The sequence below is a fragment of the Coenobita brevimanus genome, chromosome 101 (assembly GCF_032717465.1).
Source record: "Coenobita brevimanus isolate Jiangsu-jjx chromosome 101, ASM3271746v2, whole genome shotgun sequence".
Lineage (NCBI taxonomy): Eukaryota > Metazoa > Arthropoda > Malacostraca > Decapoda > Coenobitidae > Coenobita > Coenobita brevimanus.
In genome coordinates, this window is record NC_137054.1 from 13682309 (window position 1) to 13709665 (window position 27357).

General features: G+C 43.4%; 1 protein-coding gene across 3 annotated transcripts in view; it reads left to right on the top strand.

Moving 5' to 3' along the window:
- The window catches only part of bgm (acyl-CoA synthetase bubblegum family member 1), a 131388-nt gene that overhangs the window by 58652 nt on the left and 45379 nt on the right, over window positions 1-27357 (top strand). The gene's annotated exons all lie outside the window — the stretch shown is intronic.

Consider the following 27357-nt stretch of genomic DNA (forward strand, 5'->3'; position numbering starts at 1 on the left):
AGGTGAGCTTCAAGGACTTTTATTTACCTGTAATTTAGATGCAGAGGTGGAAGGGAGAAGAGGAGGTGTCATTACGTATATCACCTTACATATATTGCGTATTTATATTTAACCTTTATTGATTTATTTACTGTTTGGGACGTTTGTATATTTGTAATTAATATATATATATATATATATATATATATATATATATATATATATATATATATATATATATTTTTGTGTGTGTGTGTGTGTGTATTGATTTATCTGTGATTCATAGTGGTAGAGGAATATTGCACTTTGAAGTATATGCAGGACATTTTGGAGAGAGAGAGAGAGAGAGAGAGAGAGAGAGGACGCAGGGTATCATATGACAGGGTTCGTGGGTCAGATGGTCCCATAGAGGTAGGATGGTCCGGCCCTCCCTCCCCCTCCTCCTCTTTCCCTTTCCTTCCCCCCCCCCTTTTTTTTTTTCCTTTCTCCTTTCCATTTCCTCCCTCCCCCCTCCTTTTTCCTTTTCCTCCCCGCCTCTCTTTCCCTTTCCTCCCCCCCTTTTTTTCCTGTTCTTTCTCCTTTCCTTTTCCTGCCTCCCCCCTTCATTTTCCTTTTCCTCCCCGCTTCTCTTTCTGTTTCCTTCCCCAGTATCATTTCTTCTTTCCAGGCTCACAGCTTTCCTTCCATCCCTCATTTTTTTTTTTTTTACTCGATTTTTTTTTTTCCTGTGTCGCAGCTGATTAAAATTTTAGTCTCTAGAAATTGGTCGTTCTTAATTCAACAGTGACTGTAAATAATTGCCCCTGTCCGTTTTAGCGTAATCCAGATGTAATGCTGCTGACCCGTATACTGTAGTGGTACACTGGTGGTGGTGGTGGTGGTATTGATAGTTGCGGTAGTAATGGCTGTATTAAGTGGTGGTAGTGGTAATGGTGATAAAAAAAAATAAGGTAATAATAGTTCAAGGATCATTCTTGGTTGTCCTTGTGATAGTCTTGTAGTCATACCCCGTATACTGTAGTGGTACACTGGTGGTGGTGGTGGTGGTGGTATTCATAGTTGCGGTAGTAATGGCAGTAATAAGTGGTGGTAGTGGTAGTAATCGTAATGATGATAAAAAAATATTAAGGTAATAATAGGGGAGACTTAACTGAGGTGTTTAAGTTGATGAATGGTATAAATAAGGGAGATATTAGTAAGGTACTTAAAGTGAGCATACAGGATAGAAATAGAAATAATGGTTTCAAACTAGAAAAATTCCGTTTCAATAAGGAAATAGGTAGAAATTGGTTTGGTAATAGAGTAGTAGACGAATGGAATAAGCTACCTAGTAAAGTAGTTGCTGCCTCTTCCATTGAGAGTTTCAAGCATAGGCTAGATAAGCATATGACAAATAAAGGGGTCGATATAGAAAAAATAAAATCTTATAACCAATACTAATTCATAATTTTTCCCTTTCAGGTTACGCTATGATAGTCTCTATTCTCCTTTCACACTTTCCTGTAAAATGTCCGCGCCAGTTTTTCTATACTGCTTGGTGTTCTTTCTGACTTTTTCCTGCCGGCTTCGGCTGGAGGGTTTGGAGGGCGGGGGAGAGTCTTCTTCTTTGCTATCCTTATCTCATTCTAGTAGTTCAGTTACTCTTCTAGGAGCTGCCTAGCATGGGCCAACCGGCCTACTGCAGTTATCCTCTCTTCTTTATGTTCTTATGTTCAAGACGGGAGTTGCCTCGTAAGCGCTAGTCCAAGGTTCTTACCGGTCCACTGCAGTTGTTTTTTTCCGTGCCATGATAGTAGTAGTAGCGGTAGTTTGCTGTTGTTGTTGTAATAGTAGTAGTAGTAGCTAGGTGTACATTTTCATGTTGGTTTGTAGAATAAAATATTGGATAGAGGCTTGGTTGGCGGGTGTGAGGCTTCCTCCCTGGCCAGTGTGGTCAAGGATAGTTAGTGCAGGTAGGGTGCAGTGGCTGGTTGTGTGTGGGGAGGAGGGTGGTGGTGGATAGGGAGTGAGGGATGTGGAAAAGATGGTTTTGTGTGGATGGATGGTTGGATGGGTGGGTAGATAAGGAAGGAAGGAAGGAAGAGAGCAGAATAGGTAATGTGACTGACCTGTATGAATGGATAGGAGAGAGAGAGGATGGGGGTTGGCTGTAGTGTATAGTGACTGCGTTCCCCTAGGGTATTAGCAACCTTGCCACCCCGCCCCTCCCACCCACCTTTCTGTCACACCCTCTCCCTCCTTCTTCTTCCTCACCTGCTCATTCCCTCCTCCCCACCTCACCATTTCATCACCCTCTGATGTTCTACCGTTGTTCTTCTCATTTCATTATTTTTTCTCCTTTGATATCCTGACCATATCATCATAGCTACGCGAACACTTTAAGACCTGCCTAAAGTTGGTCAGCCAGCCTACTGCAATTATGGTATCCTCGTACAGTATATTCTTTTTCTCCTTTACCATCATTCTTCTGGTAGTTTAGCCACACTTGTAGGAGCGGCCTAGCGTGGGTCAGCCAGCCTGCTGCATTTATATCCTTATGGTCTTATCCTTCCCCTTCAGCTTATTTTCCATCCCATCTCTTTAGTCTTCCATCAGACCTTTCAATTCCATCCTCCTCTTAGTCGCCTCCCTCCCTCATTACTTTCCTCACCTCCCTAGAAATCCTCCCTAGGTCTTCCAACCCCATCATTGTTCTTCTCACACTTGTCTCACCACCCATTATCCCCTTCAACTTCTTTTCCTTCCCATCTCTTGTCTCCCACCTCCCCTTTCCATTCCATCCTCCTCCTCTTACTACGCTTCACGTCTTCCCCTTTCCTCCTCTTCCTCCTCATCTCAGCCGTCTCCCTCTCACTACTTCGCCATCGACAAATCTCCCCACCGTCTCTCATCACCCTCTTCCCTTCCTCACCCCAGCACTTACTCATCTTTCATCTCATTGTCTAGCAACTACTTAACCCCCTCCCCCACTCCTCGTCTGTCTGTCCTCATTAATTCCCCTCGCCTCCTACCCTCACCCCTCACCCTCTCGTCCCCCACTCCTTACCATTTACACTCACCTTCTTCATTCCACACAGCTCCATTTGCTCACGTTCACCATCCACCCTCCACATAATATCACCACATTTTAAAAGAAGACGTGACCTGTGTTCTTTAAGGACAAATGAAAAGTACTGTTGTTATCCCACCGCACGCGCGCGCGCGCGCGCACACACACACACACACACACACACACACACACACACACACACACACACACACACACACACACACACACACACACACACACACACACACACACATTCTCGCGTCCTTTTACTTCGTGTGTTTACATTCTTAGACTCCTTTTCCTTCCACTACACTGAGGCTATCGGTATTTCTGTTTGCTGGCGTTGAATGTTTGATTTCTTCGTCAGTTTGCTTGTGTGGAATGGTTAGTCACGAGGCGGTCTGTACGGATGGAATGTCAGCCACTTCACTACGGCGGCGTCTTTAGTTTCATTCTTGCTACCTTCAGACGATTTTTATTCATCCTAGACGTATTATAACGCATCCAACCCCCTTCAGGTCGGAAAATCTGGCCTAAGCTGAGTAAAATCGTCTGGGGTAAGAGTATACAAGCCATCGTACTGAAGGGGTTTATAATGCCTCGGTAGACGGTTCACAGATATTGTCAGCATTTTTTCCCCCTTCCTGCCTTGAATAATTAGTGGCAAAAATTTCCTACTTACATGGATGATTGTTAAATACTGGTTTGGTAGGTTGTCCAGGTGGCATACTGTATAGTCTAGGTAGCCATTAGGATTTGTCAACCCCTTGTGTCAGTGAGGTCTGCCAAGCTGAATAAAATCTGGCACTAGCAAGAATAAAATAAAACGAGTCGTGCAATGGGAGCAGGTGATTTAACTCCTTCAATCCCATGACGTGTATTATTATTATTATTATTATTATTATTATTTTACCCGTTGAGTAATTTTGGCAGACTTTTCGAACTTCACGGCTAGATATGGCCAACAGTAACTCCTTAGCTAATAGAGGTCGTTCCAGGGTTGAAGAAGATCCTTGGTTATAATCGCTGCCACCACATGAAGGCGTTCCTCTTCAGCGCGGGCGATAGGAGTGAAGATAATTAAGCAAGCAGAATTAAACAACTGAAGCACAGGAGTGTTTCAGTGGTCATGATTCTCGATACTGTTTCATTTGTTCATCTCCTAGTCGCCGTTTCCCAAGTTTGAAACCGAATGTGCACTGTTTCATTACTCATTCCTATGCTGACCGCTGTTTTGCCATCGTATTTTGAAACCGACAGTAAAATTACGAAGGTGGACGGTGGGCTAGTTGAAGTTAGATGGGTGGCTAGTTCGTCCTCGCCGGGTTAGTTCCGAAGGTCTCCGGTGTGGTGGTGATGGCGCTAGTGTCGCTCAGGTGTCCCCAGGCTATTATGCTGGTCTTGTAGCCGTCTGACTGGCTCCCTCTCTCCCTCCCTTGCTCCCTCTCTCTCTCTCTCTCTCTCTCCCTGCTGACCGGCTCTAGGAACTTTTACTTTGCCTGTTGAGGAGAGGTTCACTTGTATCCTGTAGCTGGGGTATATTTTGCAGTTGGGATTTTCTTTAGCTGCAATCTTATCTTGCTTAGATTTGGATGTAGTGTTTCAGTCCTTGCTTAATTTCCCCCCTGTTATTTAGTGCTTTCTGTGTGATTAAGAATTCCCAGCTTCTTCCTTCCTTGCCCCTTAGGGGAGAGAAGTGTCTGTGGATCCTTTGGTTTAGGCCATTCCTCACAAGATAACGACCTCGGACAGCAGTTGCATCTTTATATATACTCCTTTCTCATGGGAGGGGGGATCATTACTGAGCAGGGACAGAAATGCTAGGAGATCCTTTAGTCGAGGCCACCCTTCACAGAATTGAGGGTAGTGGATCTAGTATGCACCAGTCTGGAAATGAACACGATCTTTGTACTGCATGCGTCGTAGTGGGGTTATGTAAGAGGGTAGGATATATACCAGGCATAGGCATTGATACAGAAGACAGTGTTAGCAAGACAGTGGCGTAGGTTAGCTTGTTTGATTTTTTGCAGACAGGCGTTAAAGAGCTTCCACCCCTACAGACTTGGTGGCAGTGCTGTTTTTGTTTATGCCACCAGCCCTCTCCCTTCCTGGTACCCTTCTCCTTCCGTTCATCCCTTCAAAGACCCCCTCCGTCCCTTCATCCATGTAACCCCTCCCCCTCCCATCTCCCTCCTGCAACTCCTCCCTCTCCTTCCCCTCCCCCTCCTGCAACTCCTCCCTCTCCTTCCCCTCCCCCTCCTGCAACTTCTCCCTCTCCTTCCCCTCCCCCTCCTGCAACTCCTCCCTCTCCTTCCCCTCCCCCTCCTGCAACTCCTCCCTCTCCTTCCCCTCCCCCTCCCGCAACTCCTTCCTTCTCCCTCTCCTTCCCCTCCCCCTCCCGCAACTCCTTCCCCCTTCCATCCTTGCAATTCCCCACCCGTTCCCCCCTCCCATAAGCCGTACCTTCTTGTCTCCCGCCCACTGCCCTTCCCTCCCACCCTGACCTATCCTAAGGGCTTGCTTGACCCATCCACGCATACTTAGCCTACTTCCCCCCCCCCCTCGTATCCGATTTCCTGTTCTACCCTTCCCCCCGCCTTCTTCCTCTCTTCCTCCTCCTCTGCTCCCCTTTTTCCTCCATTTCTATCCCCGCTTCCCTTCTCTTTACCTAGATTGATTCTGCTATTTCTTCCCTTCGTCCTTCATCTCCGCCGTTCCTACATTCTCTCCTGTTCACCTCTGCATCTTTACACCCGTCCTCGCGCTTCTCTCCTATCCTTTCTTCTCTCTGCTCTCTTTCTCTCTCTCCTCTCTTTAGCCCTCTTCGCCCTCTGAATCTCCATCTCCCTCCTTCCCAGTCTTCTCTCCTACCCCACCCTTTCCCTCCATCGTACCCTGTATCTTCTCTCCTCTGTTTTGAAGATGTCCATGCGTTTTTTTTTTTTTTTTTTTAATCTCTCTGTGGACGACGAACAGATCTTTGACGTCAGCAGCTCTTTATAGTATTCTCTCTCCATCTCTCCCATTATCCACTGCCCTTCATTCTCCCTTAATCCCTTCCCTTCCCCCTTCCCCTCCCGTAATTCCTTTCTTTCCCCAGCCCTCTTTTACTTCCCCGCCCCTTCTTTCTCTTCCATTGCCACTCCTCTTCCTTCCCAATCATCCCACCGCCCCCCTTATCCCAGTCACTCGTTAACCCTCCCTTTCCTCTCCCAACCCTACCCTTCACTCTCCCAACCCTACCCTTCACTCTCCCAACCCTACCCTTCACTCTCCCAACCCTACCCTTCACTCTCCCAACCCTACCCTTTCCTCTCCCAACCCTACCCTTCACTTCGTCCATCTCCCTCACTCCCTCAGTCTCTCACACACTCCCCGTCACTTTGTTCCATTGCCTTTACTTCTCCCTCCTTCCCCATCACTTCTTCCCTCCCTCCTTTTTCTCCCCATCGCTTCTTCCCTCCCTCCTTTTTCTCCCCATCACTTCTTCCCTCCCTCCTTTTACTCCCCATCACTTCTTCCCTCCCTCCTTTTCTCCTCATCACTTCTTCCCTCCCTCCTTTTCTCCCCATCACTTCTTCCCTCCCTCCTTTTCTCCCCATCACTTCTTCCCTCCCTCCTTTTCTCCCCATCACTTCTCTTACTCCCTTTCACTTCTCTCACCATCCGTCCCCCCTTCACTTCATTCCTCCCTCCTTTCCTCTCCTACACTTCTTTTCCCACTAAAATCCCCTTTATGTCTCCCCTCCCTCTCTCCCTTACTCTTTCACACTCCTGATTCTTCTCATCCTTCCCGACTTATATGGCACTTTAGCTTCTATTTTCACCCCTTCTCCTCTCCTCTCTCCTCCTCTCCCCTTTCCTTCCCCCACGCCTCCCCTTCACCTTCCCCTCATCATGTAGGACACTCGTGGTTCCTACAAGGCCAACGCGACCTCCCCAATTGAACCTCACCTCGTCAACCTACCTGACCCATTCACCACCTCTCCACCTCCCCCTCTCCCTTCTCCCCACGTCCTTATCCGAATTCCACCTCGACTTGTCCACTTACCCCTCCCCGTTCAAGCCTTTTCATCTCCTTTGTCCACATCTCCACTTCACCATTTTCCTTCCTCATCTTCCTCCTCACTTCGCCACCATGTCACCTATTTTCGTTTGTTTTTCTTCACCTCTTCCCCACTTGCACCTTAATAATTCACTCGTAACCCTGTCGCTTCATTCCTTCTGACCATCCCTCCCCCTCCATCCCCATCTTCCACTCTTCTCCATTCCCCACCTCGGCTCAGCTTCTCCCCTTTCTCCAATCCACTTCCACTTTCTCTTACTTTCTAATCTTTTGTTTCTTTTGTTATTCTGTTCTCACGCCTTATCAGTCACTACAGCTCCTCTTCCTGTTTCTCTCTCTCTCTCTCTCTCTCTAATTTATCTGTCTTCCTTCTTACCTTCCTCGCCTCATATTGATCTCCATATTCTCAGGTTATTCCCCAGTGTGCCTCGCAGTGAATGAAAATTATCGGTACAATATATATTTTTCCCAGTTTGTTCAGTGCTCTGGACATCATTTGTCCCAGTATCAAAAAAGAAAAAAGAAAAAAAGGATCAACTTCGATGAATGTATCACTTGTTGTATGGGTGTGAAAATATTGTGCTGTACTTTTTTTCTTTTTTAAACTCTAGCTTTGCCCAAAAATAAATAGCTCCCATCTTGAATTCTGGGTAGTTACAGTAGATTAACATTTCAGTATGATGCTATTCACGAAGAAGTGCCGCGCAAAAGGTGTAGATGCACGGCATTTTTCTTACATTCAGATACGCAGGGTAAGCTGCAAAAGAATGAAAGACGGCCAGATTAAGATGAAAAGGGTATAGTGAGGAATTACACGGATACTTAATTGCGAGTGCATAATTTCGTATAGTTATATAAAGGCTAAACAAGAGGGCCTGTGAAAATAGTTGTCCCAAAGCTTTAAAGGACAAGAATGTTTAACCAAGATCGTGCAGTTTTAGCTGCCTGTGCATATACCGATGTAAAAATAGACTGCAGAGGGTTCAGAGTCAGGGTTACGTGTTCAGTGATTTTATATTACAGTATACATACCGTGTATATATATATATATATATATATATATATATATATATATATATATATATATATATATATATATATATATTTTAATTTTCGTGCCACAAAATTTGTGGCATGAAAATTAATGCATAATCTATTAATGCATAATCTATATTCTGTAGCCACAAATGGATATGGTACTGTACATTTTGTCCCAAAGTGCGTATATATGGTTAAATAGGAACATGACACACGAAGATAAATGCCAAGGTTGTGTGAGTGCGTGCGTGAGCGCTCTTACGTGCGTGCGTGCGTGCACGTGAGCATGCATGGGTATGACTGCCAAGCTTGCTGCCTGCGTCAGACAACCGTTCTCAGTCCAAACAGTTGTGTGTGTGTGTGTGTGTGTGTGTGTGAACTATAGGGTGTTGCATGTAAAGTCCGTGGACAAGGTGTCGTAAGGGGAAGTTTGGGGGAGGGATAAAAGCTCTGGTTTAGGACCGCTTTTGTCTGGCTGCATCGAGACTACAAGCGTCATAGCACCATAGAGAACCAGTCGCAGTCGTAGATTCTTTAATTTATTCTTGCCTTTTGATTCTCGTCTTGCTGCCATCTTAGGGGTTAAATCGGTGCTGGATATACTGTAACTCGCTGACCCCCCTGTACTACAAGAAAGTCTACTAAGATGAATATAAATCGTCTGAAGGAAGCAAGAATATAACCGGTACGCCACCTGATTTAATGGGTTAACAAGCCACTTACAAAAATAAATCGTTAAGGATGCTGATTCGTGAGTCTGCATTTACCTTTTTATATTTATTCATCTTTTTGATATCGATGGTAGTGATGTCTGGGAGGATACTAAGTGTTAGGGAGAATAAATCACTGAGAAAGGGGTGTTAAGGTATTCTTCGCCTGTGAGAGATCGGCTGTCCGCTGTCACATACAGTTCCTGCCGCTGTGAACTTTTGTATTCAGGAGGTAGGGGCGCTTCAAAGGTTACAGCCACAGCCACACACTTCCCCTTTCCTCTTCCTCCCCTACCCTTCACTCTCCTCCTTACCTTCTCCCCTCTCCTCCTTACCTTCTCCCTTCCCCTCTCCATCTCATCTACCCGTACCTCCTCCCTTTCTCACGTCTCTTGTCTTCTCTCTTTATTCTATCCTTTCTTTTCTCCCTCACCTCTCCCTTACTTTCCTTTTCATTTTATCATTCCCTCCCCCCCCCCATCTTTTGTAGCTTTTTTCACATTTTTCTTCCTTCTGTTTGTTGCTCCCCCTTTCCTTTTTCCCCTTCCATATTCCTCTTACACTTTCACCCTACTTATTCCTCCTTTCCTTTTTTCACGTAATTCTCCCAGCTTTCCTTTTGCTTTTGCTTTCTCATTCCTACCTTTTCACAGGTTACTTGTTTCTTATTCTTTCCTAATCTCCCTTTCTTGTTCTTCCTTCCTCTCCCGGCTCTTCTTTGTGGTTCCTTTGTTCATCTCGTTTTGTCTGCTCACATGCCAATTCCTGTGACCCTTGCGCCCTCGTTACGCTTCTCATTTCCACTACTTCGTTATAACTTTTTGGTAAGAGTGCTTCTTTTAAGGTAGCAACGTCGTCTGGTTAACGCCTGTCATTCTTGTTTAGTGTTTCGTCGTTCTCTTTTCTGCTGTCTTCGTCTACCTTTTTCTTTGTGTGTGTGTTTGTGTGTGTGTGTGTGTGTGTGTGTGTGTGTGTGTGTGTGTGTGTGTGTGTGTGTGTGTGTGTTATTCGTTCTGTTGGTACTACATTATTTCAGCTTTTTAATGGATTAGGGGTGTCATATTTGTTACCTTTTACCTGTTTTGTCCCTGTTACTTGTCATCTTTTTACTTCCGCCTTTAATTTTCCTTTCATTTCATCGTCTTCAACCGTCCCTTACTCCCTCCTTCCCTTCACCACTTCTCCCCCCCCCCCTTTTCCCAGTAGCACTTCCTCATAATTTTGCCAAGTTGATCGATCCAGTTTTTATTGCACTCGGCATTTTTTTTTTTTTTTTCGCATATTTCAAGGTGTCAGACATCTTCCTGATAGAATTACAACACGTAAGTCTTCATTGAGATATATTGTACATGTTCCAGAGGCTCTGTAAGTTAGGTGTTCTCCCTGTCTGCGTGTGCACTGATCCTGGGTTCGTAACTCAGCCGTGGCGGACATTTAATTAGATGCTTATGACTACGCATGTGTCCTTTCATATACCAGGGTGCCCTCACCTTGTCTGTTCATTCCCATGGCATACAGAGATGGCTCGTACATAAACAAGGCCAGCACTTACGTAAACATAGCCAGGCCATTTGCAAACATGGCCAGTACGTACTTAAGGAAGGTCAGCTCGTACGTAAATAAGGTCAGTACGTACGTCAGTGAGGCCAGTACTTCCGTAAACTTGGTCAGCACATAAATAAGCGGTGTCAGCACACATCAGCATAACCAGTGAAACATTAAATTCTCGTCATTTCTCGCATCAGTCATTACTCTTCATATCTTGACATGACCAGGAGGGGGAACAGGTTATTTCTACCTCTCTCAGTAACGAGCTATGACCCTTCAGTGGACGTCATAGAGGACCGATTTAGAGAAAAGAGCCCTGTGTCATGTGTTTGGCATTTATTTATTTATTTATTTTGTCCTTGGTGGCGTCTTGTATTTTGTTCCAGCTAATGCCAGACTAGTTGATACATCTGAGTGAGTCATAGGAGCCTGGAAGTGTTGCGTAGGAGCGATACGTTGCTGAGTAGGAATGTGATTGGTAGAGGAGTAGGGTGTGTCCAATTAAGGAGGCACGCAAGCATCGTTGACTGAGGGAGGTAACGGGCACCTAGGCTGTGGCCAGGTAGCTTTTTTTTTTTTTCTGTAATGAGCTGGTTCCATTATAGGCTGTAGGTTACACACACACACACACACACATACACACAAATTATGACTATATTCCTCTTTACAGTCACTTTGCGAATTATCTCCCCATCTTGTGTGTGTGTGTGTGTGTGTGTGTGTGTGTGTGTGTGTGTGTTCGTTCTTGCCTGTCATACTCAGCCTCCATCTCTTAATGAGGAGGTCGGCGTGAAGGTCGACGTTGCTGTGTGCTGGAGGTGGCTGAGGCGGCCGTAATATGAGGCCAAAGGTTGAAGGTGGCCTAGAGCAGGGGGTGATGGCAGGGTGGGGTGGAGAGCTCAGGGATTGGGGTGGTTGGTAAGGAGTTAGTGGAGGGGGAGGGGATGAGGTGGTAATAAGAGGGATTGGGGTGAAAGGTAAGGAGTAGGTGGAGGGGGGAAGGGATGAGGTAGTAGTAAGGGGGATTGGGATGAAAGGTAAGGAGTTACTGGAGGGGGAGGGGATGAGGTGGTAATAAGAGGGATTGGGGTGAAAGGTAAGGAGTAGGTGGAGGGGGGAAGGGATGAGGTAGTAGTAAGGGGGATTGGGATGAAAGGTAAGGAGTTACTGGAGGGGGAGGGGATGAGGTGGTCATAGGATGAGTAAGGTTGAGGAGTTTGGGGATAAGGGTGATGGATGAGGAGTATTACCGTAGTTAAGGGGTGGAATGGGAGAAGTAAGGGTGAGGGGAGGAATTAGGGATTAGAGTGAGGGATGATAGGACTTGGGTTAGTGGAGAGGGGTTGGATAGGGGATGGAATATTAAGTGCGCTGAGGAGTTTTAAATAGGGGTGAAGGATGCGATGAGTTCGGGATAATGACTTCAGGAGGATTGAATGAACTGGAGGATGATTAGGTGTTTGTAAAGTGAAAATGAATTGCGAGAATGAGGTGTGTTAAATTATAGAGAGGAGAGGGAAACTGAGAGGTGAGAGGAAGGGGGAAAGTAATGTAAGAGGTTGGAGAGATGAGGTGAAAGTTTGGGGTGGGGTAGGGGGAGAAGTGAAAGGTGGAGGGTGAGATTAAAGAGAAGAGGTGAGGAGTTTGTGGTAGGGGTTAGGAAGAAGTTAGTGGTGGGGTTAAGGATGATAGTTATCTGCTGTGTGGGAGGTGAGGGGATGAGAGGAAAGACCAGATACAGAGGGGACAGGTTAGGATGGTAGTACGGACGAGGGGTGAGGGAACAGAGGTAGAGGATGAGGGACGGATGGTTGACATGAGGAATGAGGAGGTAAGGGTGAGGAGTACAGAGAAGTACAAAGGAAAACAAACAGCAACAGACCTTATCGTCCTTTCGAGGCTGTTTGTTACAGAGTAGACTATGACTACGAGATTTAAAGTGCTGCGAGGTGTGTATTAGGGATGGGGCGGAGGATGAGGGATGGTGATGATGGGGATGAGGGCTGGGATTAGATACACATCAGATAAATATATGGGGCGCCGTCTGACCTAGTGACATACAGTCATCGACCATGTTAAGCTTAGGCTTTTAATATACTGCGCAGGATTTTTTTTTTTTTTTTTTTTTTTTTTTTTTTAAGATCTATTTCTCGTGCATGATTTTTCTTTTTCGAGTGGTTATGGGAGTGAACATTCACAGGGACAGATTAAACAATTTTTCTTATGGTCGGGATAGGTTGCACTTTTTTTCTCTCTCTCATTTGGTTTTCAGTTACCATTTACAATTACCGTCAAGCTGTTGCAATCGGGATGTTACGGAAGTTATCATCCACTGCAGGTTAACTTCAGAATTAGTATAAGTACGATAGGTTTGGTGAAAAATTGTTAATAAAATGGTGATTATTATTTATTTATTTTTTTGGGTAGGATAGGCACAACAGTAACGTAACTTGGCAACCAGAAATGATGACAGGCATTCACAAGATGTATTTTTAGATAGCGGTTGTTTACAGTAGGGCTGCTTAGTTTAGGCTTAGTTCCAAGGTAGAGTGCATGAGTCGTAATAGAAATATTAGCTGACGCACGTGTTTTGAACGGAGTGGAGAGAGGAAAGGGGGAAGAGGAGGCGGGAGGGGAGGATGGATTGTGGATGGGATGGGGAGGGGAGAGGGATGGATGACGTAGGAAAGCAAGAGATGGAGGAGAGGGGTGTAAGAAGAAAAACACAAATGAATAAGGCACGTGCTCTTGAAATATGCATGCGGAGGATCATTGACCTATAATGAGGTTATCTGCTTAGATAAACTAATAATACTTTAGGTCTAACGTACATGCATGAGGACACGAGAGAAATTATTCCCTTTGGTATTACGGTCGGGTAAGAAGATAATGTAACAATTATTGCTGGAAAGCCTTCTCTTTCCGAAAGACAATAGACGAAGAACTATTTATTCTGCACGTAATGTATAATACATAAAGGATATAATCGCAGAATACAGCTGCACTGTGTGTGTGTGTGTGTGTGTGTGTGTGTGTGTGTGTGTGTGTGTGTGTGTGTAGATAGAGAGATAGATTAAAAAAAAATGACACGTCGCACTGACAGGGAATAGGGGAGGGGGCGCAAGGGAGAGGTCAAGGGAAGAGGTGGCAGGAGGGGAGGGATTGGGCAGAGGATGGTATGGAAGTAATGGGGATTGTGAAGGACTCGAGGGATGGATAAGGGAGGGGGTGGCGTTGCCGGAGGAAGAGGAGGGAATGAAGGGAAAGGAAGGGAGATAAAGCCAAGAATAAGTTTGAGGGGCACGAAGATGAACGAGATGCGATTGGAGGCGGGGAGTTGGCACGTGAAATAATGTAGGTAGAGATAATACGGATACAGAACTATATAAAGACGCGTAGATATTAAATTTAACAGAGCCGAGAAAGTGTTTATCAGACTGCGAAGGAAGTGTGAGGAAATGCAGACCAAGAAGACGACAAACGTGTATATATAGTGTGGTAAGGTAGAGGGAGGGGGAAGATCCGACTGGTCTCACAATTTACACGTTCAGTATGCTTTTGTAATAATGTGAGAATTAGAGAAACGGGCAATTAAAGGTTGAAAATATAGGTAGAGGACGAGTTTGTGTATATGGGGCGGATAGATGCTTAAGTGTGTGTGTGTGTGTGTGTGTGTGTGTGTGTGTTTTGGAGGGGGTAAGGGGGTTTGTAATGAAGAAGACGCCCCCTAGTTTGGATGGCCTCCACAGTGGTGTATTTCTGTACCCCTCCTGACGTCAAGCCTGAGCACGGTGGAGAGAGGTTGGGGAGAGGGGTAGAGGTGAGGGCAGACCAGACCAGTGTGGGGGGAGGCACGTGAGGCTTTCCTGGCACTCACCATAACTCCTTTATCCCCCTCCCCCTCCCCGTGTAATGCCGAGTGCCACGGGTAGGGCTGAGGACGGTGGAGTGGCGTAGTTATGCCTTATGCACGTCAGATCTGTGCTGTGTTTGATGGTTTATTGGCAGCCTGTAGTTTCTCCTTCTGGCACCGTAACATTTCTCCTTCTGGCACCGTAACATTTCTCCTTCTGGCACCGTAACATTTCTCCCTCTGGCACCGTAACATTTCTCCCTCTGGCACCGTAACATTTCTCCCTCTGGCACCGTAACGTTTCTCCTGGCACCGTAACATTTCTCCTTCTGGCATCAAAACATTTCTCCTTCTGGCATCAAAACATTTCTCCCTCTGGCACTGTAACATTTCTCCCTCTGGCACCGTAACATTTCTCCTGGCACCCTAACATTTCTCCTTCTGGCACCGTAATATTTTCCTACTGGCTCCGCAACATCTCGCCCTCTGGCGCCGTAACATTTCTCCTTCTTGCGCCACATCATTTCTCCCTCTGGCACCATAACATTTCTTCTGTCGCCTTGACTCCTACAGTACGATGCTGTCATTTTTTTTTGAGAGGGGATTGATTTTTTGTTCCCAGGTTTTCACTTTATTATTTATTGATTTACTTTATTATTTATTATATTAGTAGTGAATAGGCTGATTAAAGCTAAATCCCATTAGTTTGAAAATTGTCTTCTAATCTTTGCAAAATCGACTCCTAAGATAAAGTCATTGGATTAAAAGGATCTTCAGGCAAGTAAGAGGACACCAGAATTGGAGTTTCCTTGTTTTCCTTGGTGTCTTAATTCCCAGTAGTTTTAAGCAGCCGGGTAGAGTAAGTTTTAGCCGCGCTGTGATTGACATGGAATTAGAAGTGTAAATTGTGTGACATTTCAATTTTAGGTCACTGGCACGACTTCTGTTATTCTGGCACAAAACTGAGTGAAATTGTAAGTGGATTCTGGGTCGTATTCGTCGCAATCCCCTGAAATTCTGAATGACAAGGCTAGGCTACTTTTGAATTTTGTTTTGTATCAGCTTTGATTATCACGTGTAGATGTTGCTGTGTCGTTTGGCCATACTCTTTCTGCCCTAACCAGGCCTAAAATTGCCGTTCTCTTTATTGATTGCTGAGTTATAGCAATAGAGTAACACTTCAGGATGGTGCTAGTCACGAAACAGTGTTATGGAAAGGATGTAGAGAAGTAGCAATGTCTTCTGTCACTGTTCTACGTGAAATAAATTGCGAAAGGACGAAAATCTGGAGCAAGTTACAGTAAGAACAGTTTCGTTAAGTTTCATGTTCATTCATAATTTTAAAGACTAGTGACAGTATTGCCTGGATATTACAGCGCTATGCTCTGCTCAAATAGAAAAAATATATACTGTCGTTTTGAAAGGTTTGTGAACAGTAAATGGCTTCTCATATGTGGGTATCTTTTTGTGTTCATTGACTGTTGTTAAGTAGGCATCGAAGCTGCGACACATGTCTAGCCTACAAGACTCGTTTGGCAGGCTACTTTCTAAATAGTTTGCATACTTGAATCATTCAGGTATTGCAAGCGACTTTGCGTGTGCTTGAGTAACTTTCTTTAATAGGTTAGAAAAAGTAAGATCTAAAAACTAGCACAATAGAAAAAAAAAAATATTGTAGACCTGTTGTTGATCATGGGTGGTGGTGGTGATAGTGGTAGTAATTTTCGTAAGTGCTGGTGATATTGGTAGTAGCAGTGGTGGTAGTGGTAGTGATTGATGTAGTGATGGTGAGAATAGTGATAATGGTAGTAGCGTTGGTGATAGTGGTGGTGTTGGTGGTAGTGGTGAGAATAGGTAGTGATATTGATAGTAGCAGTGGTGATTGGTATTAATCGACATTGTTCTGTTGGTGGTAATGGTGAGAATATTGTTAGAGAAATTGGTAGCAGCAGTGGTGATAGTGGTAATGACGGTGATAATGGTGGCAGTGGTAGTGGTGGTGACAGATGTGGGTCGCAAGGGCCAGGTTAATGAGTGTTGCATCACTACCTCAACGCCTCACCTTCCCACTTCCTCACTTCATCTCACCTCATCTGTTGTAATTACACCTCACCTCACTTCATCTCACCTTATCTCCTCACTTCATCTCACCTCATCTCCTCACTTCATCTCACCTCATCTCCTCACTTCATCTCACCTTATCTCCTCACTTGATCTCACCTTATCTCCTCACCTCCTTTCCTCATCTCGCTTCATCTCAAGACCTGTGATACCGTCACCATGACCACAAATTTTTAGAGTTTAATGTGGTTTACTGATTTATTTCACTTAAGAAGGAGTTGTAGTTATAAGGAGTTGCATAGTCTTCAGTAACTCTCTCTCTCTCTCTCTCTCTCTCTCTCTCTCTCTCTCTCTCTCTCTCTCTTTCCTGCTTACCTCTTCATATGCTCTTCATCCTGCATCACACTCACTTTCACATCTTTTCCTCGTGTGATGCAAAACCATTTGTGCATGGATATCACCCCCCCTCTCTCTCTCTATCTTTATCTCTGTCTTTATTTTGCTCCTCCATGTTTCCATCTCCCTTCCTAAATCCCCCTCCCCACCTCTCCTAAATCCCTCACCCTCTCCATTTCCCACATCTCCTGGTGTTGTGCAAGATTAGTAATGCCTGTGTAAGAGAGGGTGCACTGAGAGGCAAACAAGGGCCCAGTGTCTTCGCAGGTGTGCGTGAAGGAAGTGGAGGCATGTGGAGGGGGGAGGGAGGGAAAGATAGGTAGTGAGGGAGGTAGGGAGAGGGTAAAATAGGGGTGAGAGATGAAGCGGGAAGGAGGAAGTGAGAGGGGGAGGAAGGCAGGGAGAGGTAAAGATAAGGGTGGGAGATGAAGCAGAGAGGAATGAGAGAGGGGGAAGGAAGGGAAAGGTAGGTAGGGGATGTGATAAGAAGGTAAGGAAGGTTGAGGCGGAGAAGTAGGGAGGGAGGGAATTTGGAAAGGTGGGTAGAAATGAGGAAAGCTTTGTTATGAACCGGAAGACTGAGTAGGTGAATCATAGCGAGGATAAAGGATAATTAAGATGAGCAGGATACAAGGCAGAAAATCAAGATGAGAGAGACAAGTGGAGAATCGAGGGGATGGGACATACAGTAGAGGTGGTCCAGATAGAGGTAAACTTAAAGACTATAAAAATATATATATATTTTGGAGTTAGAGAAATAAGACTAATATACCGGTAGAGGGTGTGGCAGTGAGGCAGGCTGTAGTTGGTTGGTTGAGGGAAGGGAAGGGTTGAGGTGGAGGGGGGGGAGGGTGTTGTATGATGGATGTGGCAAGCAGTGGCAAAGAGGAAGGGGTCACGAAGCAACGGGGGGAGGTCTTACAGAAGAGAGAGGGGGAGGGATTGGGAAGGGTTATGTTAAAGTAGGAGGAAAGAGGGGGAGGGACGGCAAAGGTTAGGAGATAGAAAGGGTGAGGGGAGGGGAGGTGAAAGAGGAGGTGGAGGGGGATGTGAAGGTAGAGGAGATAGTGGTGGTGGAGGAAATGGGGAGAAAAGGGGGAAGAGGAAAACAGTTTGCTGAGGGATAGGAAGAGGGAGTGGCATGCAGGAAAAGATGGAAGAAACTGACGAGGAAGGAAAGGGGGACAGTGGCAGACAGGAGATAGGACGGGGAATAAACAGGAAGGGGTAGGAGAGAGGGGGATGGGATGATGGACAGTAGGTAAGGGGACGAGCGGAGGGGAAGGGGAAGGTAATAAGGGGAGTGGCTAACAATAGAATGGAAGGGGGAGGGGAGGAGTTTTGCAAGCAGGATGGGGAAGGAAGGGGAGGGAGACAGGGGAGAGAGGTTAAAGTAGTGAGATAATGGATGGAGGCAGGGAGGAGGAGGAGGAATAGAAAGTTGAAAGATTGGCAGAAGGAAAGAGGAGGAGGAGGGGCAAGGGGACAGGAGTGGAGGGAAAGGAGAAAGGGAGGGGCAGGGGCAATAGGGCGTGGCAAGCAGTGAAGTAGGTTTGAGAGGATAAAAATGCTTCTACCATATATTATCAAGGTTGGCTTGTACACAGACAGGGAGGGAGCCGGGAGGAGTAGAGAGGGAGGGGTTGAAAGAAAGAGGGAGGATGGGGGTTAGAAGGAAAACTGGTGGACCAATATAACAGTAAGCCTAAAAAAAGAGGAGTCATTCAAGAGGCCCACATCTACCCTCTTCGAGTTACACAGATACATTGACGAGGAATAATGGCGTCATTAGAACTGTAATGTCCTAATAATCTTTTAATATGGTCGTCCTTTTCATTTTATTCCAGCCTCCTCCTTTCCTCTCTCTATATTGTCTGTTAGTCTCCTGTCCATTACCAGCTCCCTTATCTTAGTACGTTATCTCTTATCTAGTACATACTCGTTTGAATACTTTTTTTTTTTTTTTTTTGTATGAAGGGAATGTGTTAGACTTAAGCAGATACTGGTGTTTCTGGCGTGCTTTTATTACTGTTTTCCTTGCCATGTACTGCACAATGGTTTAAATATATTTGAGTTTCATCTTCACTCTCTGGAACTCGTTGTTGGAGAAATTTAATATGATCAGTTTCTTTGTCACGTCTCTGTAGCATTTTTCCCCCTTTCCTGTGTATTTATTTATATACGGGAATATATTGCCTGAGATGACATATGTTAAGGTGATGATAGCATGCGTTGTTGGTAGCCAAAATTATCGATGGTTTGGAGATAATGACCATAGTTGGATAGTTTGTAAACGATGATTGCGATTAGGCTACTGTGGGAACTTAATAATATTGTAGAATGTGGTAATTAATAATCGACTAAGATCAACACTAGTGAGATGATAGTTGATGTTAATGACTGATAAATGTAAGATGGAGAGTCGTTGACAGTGGTATTGATAGTCATCGATAAGACACTTCTAATTATTGTGTCAGATATGTAATCGATGTTACTGATATAATGTTAATGATAAGTTGGTGACCGTCTCTCAAGTCAGTGATGGTGTTAGGGAAGGTAGTGATGATTATTGTATGAGGTGGTGGTGAAGATGATGATGATGGTTGATGTTTTGATGATTGGTGATTTGATAATGTTTGATGATTTGATGATGCTGGTTAATTTGATGATGATTATGATAACAGATGCTGGTGATGGGCGGTAGTTGATGCAAATGGTAAATTAAGATGATGAAGAGAGAGAATTACGGCAGACTTGAACACATACTTAAGACACAAACACACTAATCTACCGCAGCCAAGTGTGACATACCCCAACCACTTCAGCTGTTTGTACACTTTTCATCCTAGTCTACAGTATGCAAGGGTGACAGCGCACACTTTTCATCCCAGTCTACAGAATGCATGTGTGACATCATACCTCAGCCACTTGAGTTGTTTGTGCACACTTTCCATCGGAGTGACGCAAGTGTAGTGCATGGTAGTGGCAGCCAGACCTCTTACACTCTCTCCAATTAGATAACAAGCCCCTCCATTGTTTCCTTTGGCACGGGCCTGGCACACGTGTTTGTATTGTCCTGCTTCTTGGCTGTGTCCTTGGATGTCCTTTGAGGAGGATGGTTTTCTGTTAAGCTGTAACTTTCTGTAGCTAATACGTGGTCAGTGTAGCTGCTAAACTGTGGCTGTTTGTTTAACGGCACTACAATTTCTGTTGCATTCTTATTATGTGGTATGGTCTTTATCAGTTTATCTAATGCCAGACAGTTGTTCGTTCATCTGTACTTATCAGTCTGTATCCATCCGTTGATACATGTCTACCTATCAGTGTAGCCAGGTGGCTCAATCGGTAGAGAGTTGGCCTGCAGTCCTGACAGACCCGGGTTCAAATCCCGCTGAGGCAGGGAACAGTTTAAGGATTTGAATTTCATAAAATCAGACTTTACTGATCTACCAGAAGGCCCGCCGACATGTCGTAAAAATACCCCCGCTAATACCAATACACCAGTCCTGTATGAGACAGCCCTAGCATGTATTCAATATGGACGGTGGGTGTTAGCGCCGAAGTGGTGACATGTAGAGGTGTGCGGTACGTAGGAGGACTACTGGGCCTTGAAAGCAGGCTGTGAAGCCTTTGCCCAGAGTCGGTCACAAAAAAAAAAAAAAAAAAAAAAAAATAATAATAATAATAATAATAATAAATGATGATGATGATGGTAATAATATGTTTAAAAGTTATACCTGCAAGTGTCTGAATTAATAGTATTTAGTGGCAACTATTCCTGAGCGATTTACTGTACACTCTAACATTCCCTTGTATGTTAGTACCAACATTCAGTAGTCTGCATTAGTATCATACAAGAGGATACCGAGATGTAATATGCAGAATAAATCGCTAAGGAAGATGCGTTTCATGATCTCCAATGCCACTTTGGATGTGACAAGAGGTAAAGAAAGCGGAAGAGGAGGGTACATGAGGGAGGGCGGCGTGGCGTGGAGTAGCGGGATGGAGTAGGGATAATGTTGTGATATCTTTTTTTACTGTCTTGTGTGAACTCCGGGATTAAGTGTGTGTGTGTGTGTGTGTGTGTGTGAGTGTGTGTCCTAAGCTTTAATGAAATCGTCTGGAGGTATCATGAGTAAGCTTTAAAAAAAGAAATTAATGATTTTGAAAACCCATTCCATGTTTTTTTTTTTTTTACGAAGCTCAGTATAGTCTGGAGGCAACAAGAATAAAAATTAAGCGTCATCGTACTGAAGGGGTTGTTTGTGGAGTAAGTGATCTCGTTCAAAGTCATAGTGATTTTTTTTTGCTCAAGGGATGGTGGTAAAGTCAAAGGAAATGCCAGAGAAGAGAGATGGATGGAGAGGCGGAGATAAGAGGGAGGGTGTGGTGTAATCTGGTGTGAGAGGGAAAGGAAAGGTGTGTGGGGGAGCGAGGGAGAAGTGGTGTGGATGTAGAATGAGTGGCGTGTTGTTAGGGTGTGGTAGGGGAGAGGGAGAGGGGGAGTGGTGTGGTGTGGTATGAAAGAAGGAGAGGGGGAGTGGTGTGGTGTGGTATGAAAGAGGGAGAGGGGGAGTGGTGTGGTGTGGTATGAAAGAGGGAGGGAGAGTATTGTGGCTGGTGTGCTTTGGTACTGAGGGAGGGAGGGAGTACCTAATTGTGATGCGATGGGGTGACATGGGGGTGTGAGGGTGAAAGGAAACGATGATGGGAGGGGAGGGGTGTGAGGGGAGGAGAGTGTAGCATGAGTAGGGTGAGTTAAAGGGTAAGAGTGAGAAGGTAAGGGAGCTGAGTGATGTGCAGGACAGATTTGAAAGGCGAGTTTAAGGGAGTGGATGAGTTAAAGAACGTTGTTGTGTAAACCCGGTCTGTGTGGCCGATCAGACCCATAACCGCATGCAAGCAATCACCCCTGCTGGAGTGTTTTGTGCAGTGAACCGATATTCTCTTGCAGTAGACAGCGCCCCGCCACAGCGAAGCACGGGGAGGACTGTGGGGGTTTGGTTCTTGGATGGACGCCGCATTTGCGTCCAACCAGTTAACAGGGGCACCCTGGTATGCTCTACATCACTTCATTATTTGGTTACATGGTTATCACCCAGCGTTGTATTTAGTTTCGTGGGTTACATGAAACCACTTGTAGCCACCTGAAGCGGAAAGGAGAGTACAGGTGCCAGGAAGGATGGCAGAAAGTGGGAGAGGAGGCCATACACAGAAATATTAAGGAAGAAGCAGTACTACATCAAATGAGTGGATGATGGAAGCCCCCATCTACCACCAGTTAAAGGCAGTGGAGGGGTTAAAAGGCGTGGGGGGAGAGAGAGTAATGTGATGAGGGGTTTAGCCATAGAGGGTTTAGCAGACAATAAGGGTGGAGGGGGGGGGGATCCAAGACGCTTACTCATACCCTTTCCCTAACTCCCATCGGTTTTTCCTTTAGTAGAGCGGTCACGGTCTGAATTTTCTTCATCTTTATTACTTATTTTAATTTTCACTGCGATTACTTCTGTTTGTGTTTTATCTTGCGGCCCCCAGACGACTATATCTTGCTTAGGAAGGATTGGTGTTAAATGGGTTAAAATATAATCAATAAAATCTTCTGCACGATGACATATTGCTATTGTTCAGTCTGCTTCACTGACCTGGTGTTGGATGCAGTGAATAATGATAATAATAGTAATAATATTGTTAATAATTATTATTATTATTATTATTATTATTAGATGCAGTGAATAGTAATAATAATAATAATAATATTATTATTTTTATTATTATTATTAGATGCAGTGAATAGTAATAATAATAATAATAATATTATTATTATTATTATTATTATTAGATGCAGTGAATAGTAATAATAATAATAATAATATTATTATTATTATTATTATTATTATTCAGTGATGATGGCAGTATTTATATTGATTTACTGTTTCTATAAATTATGGCGGAAATGTAATAAACCCTCATTTTTATATGTTGGAATATCATGCGACTGTATACCCGGAACTCTGATATAATAATAATAAAATCCTATTTCCCCCACTTCCCTGTTTTTATAGCATATTTAGTGACTGCGGAAATGTTACAAAGACCAAAGGAAGAAAAAACATTAAAAATTGAATTGTCCTAACTCTTGCCACGAGGATTAAATATATGTATTTGGCTTTGCACCCAGATTATTATTTTCATATTTTGCTGCTTTCAGTTGCTTTAAATTAGAAGACACTTTAAACACGAGTAGTCGCATTGCATAGCCTACGGTAATCGTTTAATTACGAAAGACCATTACTAAGTTGAATAAAGTCTTCTGGAGGTAGCTAGAATTAAAAAAAAAAAAAAAAAATCTGGCTCGGGTGTAAGACTTAGCTCCCACCAACGAGGGCTAAAAATAATTATTCGGTTTAAATTTTCCCACTCACGCCGGCCACCACATCACGCCATCGCCGCGGGCCAATCGGCTCGCTGCGTGAGGGAGGCGGGGCGTGACGTCATAGTCGACACACACTTGGCCAACGGAAGTTTAAATCGATAGGTGGCAGTGTTCCTCTTCCTTTCAATGATATGCCCAGTTATTCATGGTTTGTCGGGACATACTGTTAAGTTTGTAAGAATTTTTGGTCTTTGGATCCACTATTGCTTATACTTTCATGCTTCTCTCGATAACTGCAGTTATCTTTTTTTTTTTTTTTTTTTTTTCATGAAACTGAGCATTTAAATAATTGTCAGCCTCATTGAAGTGGCGTAGTATGCCTGGTATCGGTCGACATAGGGATCTGCGGATGAATGGCCTGTACCCAGTGACCTTATTGAACCGCTTTAGGCTTTCACTGATAACTTACTAAACTTTGATTTTATGCATAGTTTTCCTCTGGCCGGATAAACTTTTAAGGGATCCGTCTCGGTGGTCATTGAATGTTTTACAATTTGTCATTAGCTACTCATGATACCAATATGATTACACAGGATGATGTAAAGTTCACTGTTCGTTAGCCAGTATAGCAAAAGATGCCACTTGATAGCCCGGAGCAGTATACTGTTTGTGTAGATAAGCTGGATAGTGAAGCTCTTGATTCTACTTTACAGCCCAGGATGATGAGTCATGTAACCCCAAACTTATATCCATCATGTATACCGTCTTTAGGCGTTCGTTATATTTTGTGCAGTGATTAAGGGCCTTACTGATTGTATTGCTGCAAACAAAAACAATATATATATATATATATAGATTTATATATATATATAGATTTATATATATATATAGATTTATATATATATATATATAGATTTATATATATATATATAGATTTATATATATATATATAGATTTATATATAGATTTATATATATATATATATATATAGATTTATATATATATATATATAGATTTATATATAATATATAATATTGATTTATATAAAATATATATATAGATTTATATACAGTATATATATATATATATATATATATATATATATATATATATATATATATATAAATGTGAACTGACAGTCGATGGGAAATCAAATAATCCATTCTCTCAGGACAATGGAAAAGTCATTATTGGGGATATCTTTGACAGGAAAAGTTCAAGTTTGGCAAGAGAGCAGACTAAAGACATTATGGAACTTCAAAAGAACAGAAATGGAGGTGGGCAGGCCATTTAGGAAGAATAGGGGATACGATGGAGCAAGAGGCTGACTGACTGGATTCCAAGAGATAGTAAACGTAGCAGAAAAAGGCCAGACAGGAGGCGGAGAAATGAGATAGAGAAGTTTGCGGGGAAAACATGGCAGTTTGGTTCAGTCAAGGAGTTCATGGAAAAGGTTGGGGGAGGCCTTCGTTCAACAGTGGACTTGCAGTGGCTGCTGCTGCTGATATAGCTGAGAGAGAGAGAGATACTGATATATATATATATATATATATATATATATATATATATATATATATATATATATATATATATATATATATATATGCAGTACCAACAGTAGATAATTATGAATATGCCCTTCCTAGTATATAAAGTTTGTACGAAAGAACCGCTGCAAACTGAATAAGTGTATCTTACTTGTAATATAAAAGTAGTATTGCATCAAAGAATAACCAAACCGGCAAGCCTTTTCCTAAGTAACCGTATCGAAGCCAAACAAAACTTACCAGCGGGAATTTACCTGAAGGGCCGGCTTTGGTTTCCTGAGGCAGCCAGTATTTACAGTTGAGCCTATAAGAAGCAAATAGATTGAAAGGGCAGCAGGTGAGGAGAGTGCGGGTGTACTTTGCTCGAAACCGGATCCTGTGCAGCTAGGCCGGTGTTCAGTGCCCATGTGCAGAAATTTAAACCCTACAGTCCGGTAATTTATTTAGTTAACACATGGAGAAATTTAACCCCAGCCTCGAGGTCGGTGATTTATTTGTTATTTTTCCAACTAAGATTTTATTCAGTTTTGAGGAATCGTTGTAATGAAGAAGTCAGTAAAGGCAATGTTTAACCTCCAACTTTAAAAAGTTCGAACAAGGCTGCATGAAACTGTTACGACATCAGTAAGACAAATGAAAATACGTCATAGACTTTAAGGGGGTTAAGCGTAACTAAATTGCTTGTAAACACACACACACACACACACACACACACACACACACACACACACACACACACACACACAGTTGTTTGTGGAGGGCAATTATTGATGGGAGATAACACACATTTTGCTCAATAATTGCGTTATTTGAGCTTAATTGTAAGGCTACGTAGCGGCGCCTCCAGCTGTGGCAGGGAGGTGCTTAACATTACCGCGATTTATGTATTTATTTATTTATGCTACCTTCTGTTCGAAACTTATCGGCAGGCTAAAGTAATGGGGAAGCAAGAAAATATGAAATACATCCTCGGGCTGAACGGTCTTAAGATATCCATGTACTTAGGTGTACTGGTTTCTGACATGCTATCTCCGGGCGATTTTATTTATTTGTACTGGCGGATCTAGTTACAGCTTCATTCATCCTTCCATTACTAGGCCCATCTCTTCAAGCCGAGTAAAATAATCTCTATAAAGCAAAAATGGAAGACATGGGGAGGGGGAATGCATCGCCAAAACATAAAGGTTAAATCGTTTAATTTCGGGGGATTTGGGTCATAAAATCGTCTAGAGTTTATCAGCACCCATATCCTCGACGAAAATGAATGGTATATTGGACTGACAAGCTGGAAACCCCAACTTACACAAGGACACTAAGCCGATAACACCTGTGACATTATTCCTTTTATATCCCGATAATAAACGCCTTACTCAGCGGACACCGATAAAAACACCCTGCTTACCACCAGTACTTCTTCGTGGAGGGCGTTGGAGTGTTGTGTGTGTAGTAGCAGTAGTGTAAAGAAAGTGTTGCCCAAATGTTGGAGAGGAAGGAAAAAGATAAGGTTGGGGTGAAGGGTTTACGGTACAGGTAAATGGAAACGAATTTTAAGTTCATGGAGAGGTAGGGATTTTATTTATTTTACGCTCAATTTTATCATTGTTTCCCATCGTTCATACTTAATATGGAGAGGAAGAGGAGGTTGTGGTGCTGGAGAAGGGTGGTGGTGGGGACATACAGTCTCACGGTAAACGTTTTTGCTTCTTTCACTGTTTATTTCATTTTTTCATCGCTCTTATTTGGCAGTGTGCAAGGCTATATAGTACTTGGTGTTGGCATTACTGGTGTTAGCATGCGGTACAGGTAAACTATAACAATTTCACTTCTAGATAAAATATTCAGTGCTGAGTTCTGAAGATTAATGTTTCGCTTCACTTTCGTAGTGAAGGAGGAGTTTTAGTGTTACATAATAGTGGAGGGGAAGGTTGAGATGCTGAAATTGTTGCTGTGTCTGTTTTAGGCCCTATAGAATTGTTTCCCATCGTTCATGTTTCATTTTGGTAGTAAAGATGCAGTGTTTAAATATTGGAGAGGAAAGTGGTTATAATGTGTTGTCTAATAGTTAAAAAGTCATCAGTTCGTGGGATGGTTTTTCGTGCCTTTTAGTTTTAACATAGTTTCATTTGTTTCATTTCCCTTGATGTAATGCTTGAGAGGACTAAGAGTAAGACGTGTTTACCGTAATTTTTGTGACCGGACATTTGTTTTAATATTACCACCTCTGAAGTACCTCACAATAGATAGATAGACAAGATATAGGTAAACCATGGGCTCTATTATTCTTGCACAGATAGACGGTGTAGTTAAACTGGTATTTCTTAGTGCGGATAGTTTGCTTGCTAAATAATTGTAGCCACCCTCTATTCTGACCCGATCAAATCTTACACTGGCAGCGTTACGGGTCACCTCGCCACCTTCATTAATTCCCAGCCATATTTTGACTAGTTTCCCCAAGGTTTCGAGACGTAAGAGAGCGTCGGGTGCTTACAGGGTTTGTTCCTCCCCTTGTAATAATTCTTTTTTTATTCTTTATTAGTTTTCTTGGCCTTATTCCCATCTTGTATTTTTTTTTTTCTTGTCCTTAGTCCCCTTTTTTCTTATTCCTGTTTTTCATTATTTTATTCAGTCCCTGTTCTTGTTTTAGTTACGTTACTCCCATACTGTTGTTAAGAGAGAGAGAGAGAGAGAGAGAGGGGCATACACCATGAGGGGCTTAACCAAGGTTGGATGAGCACCT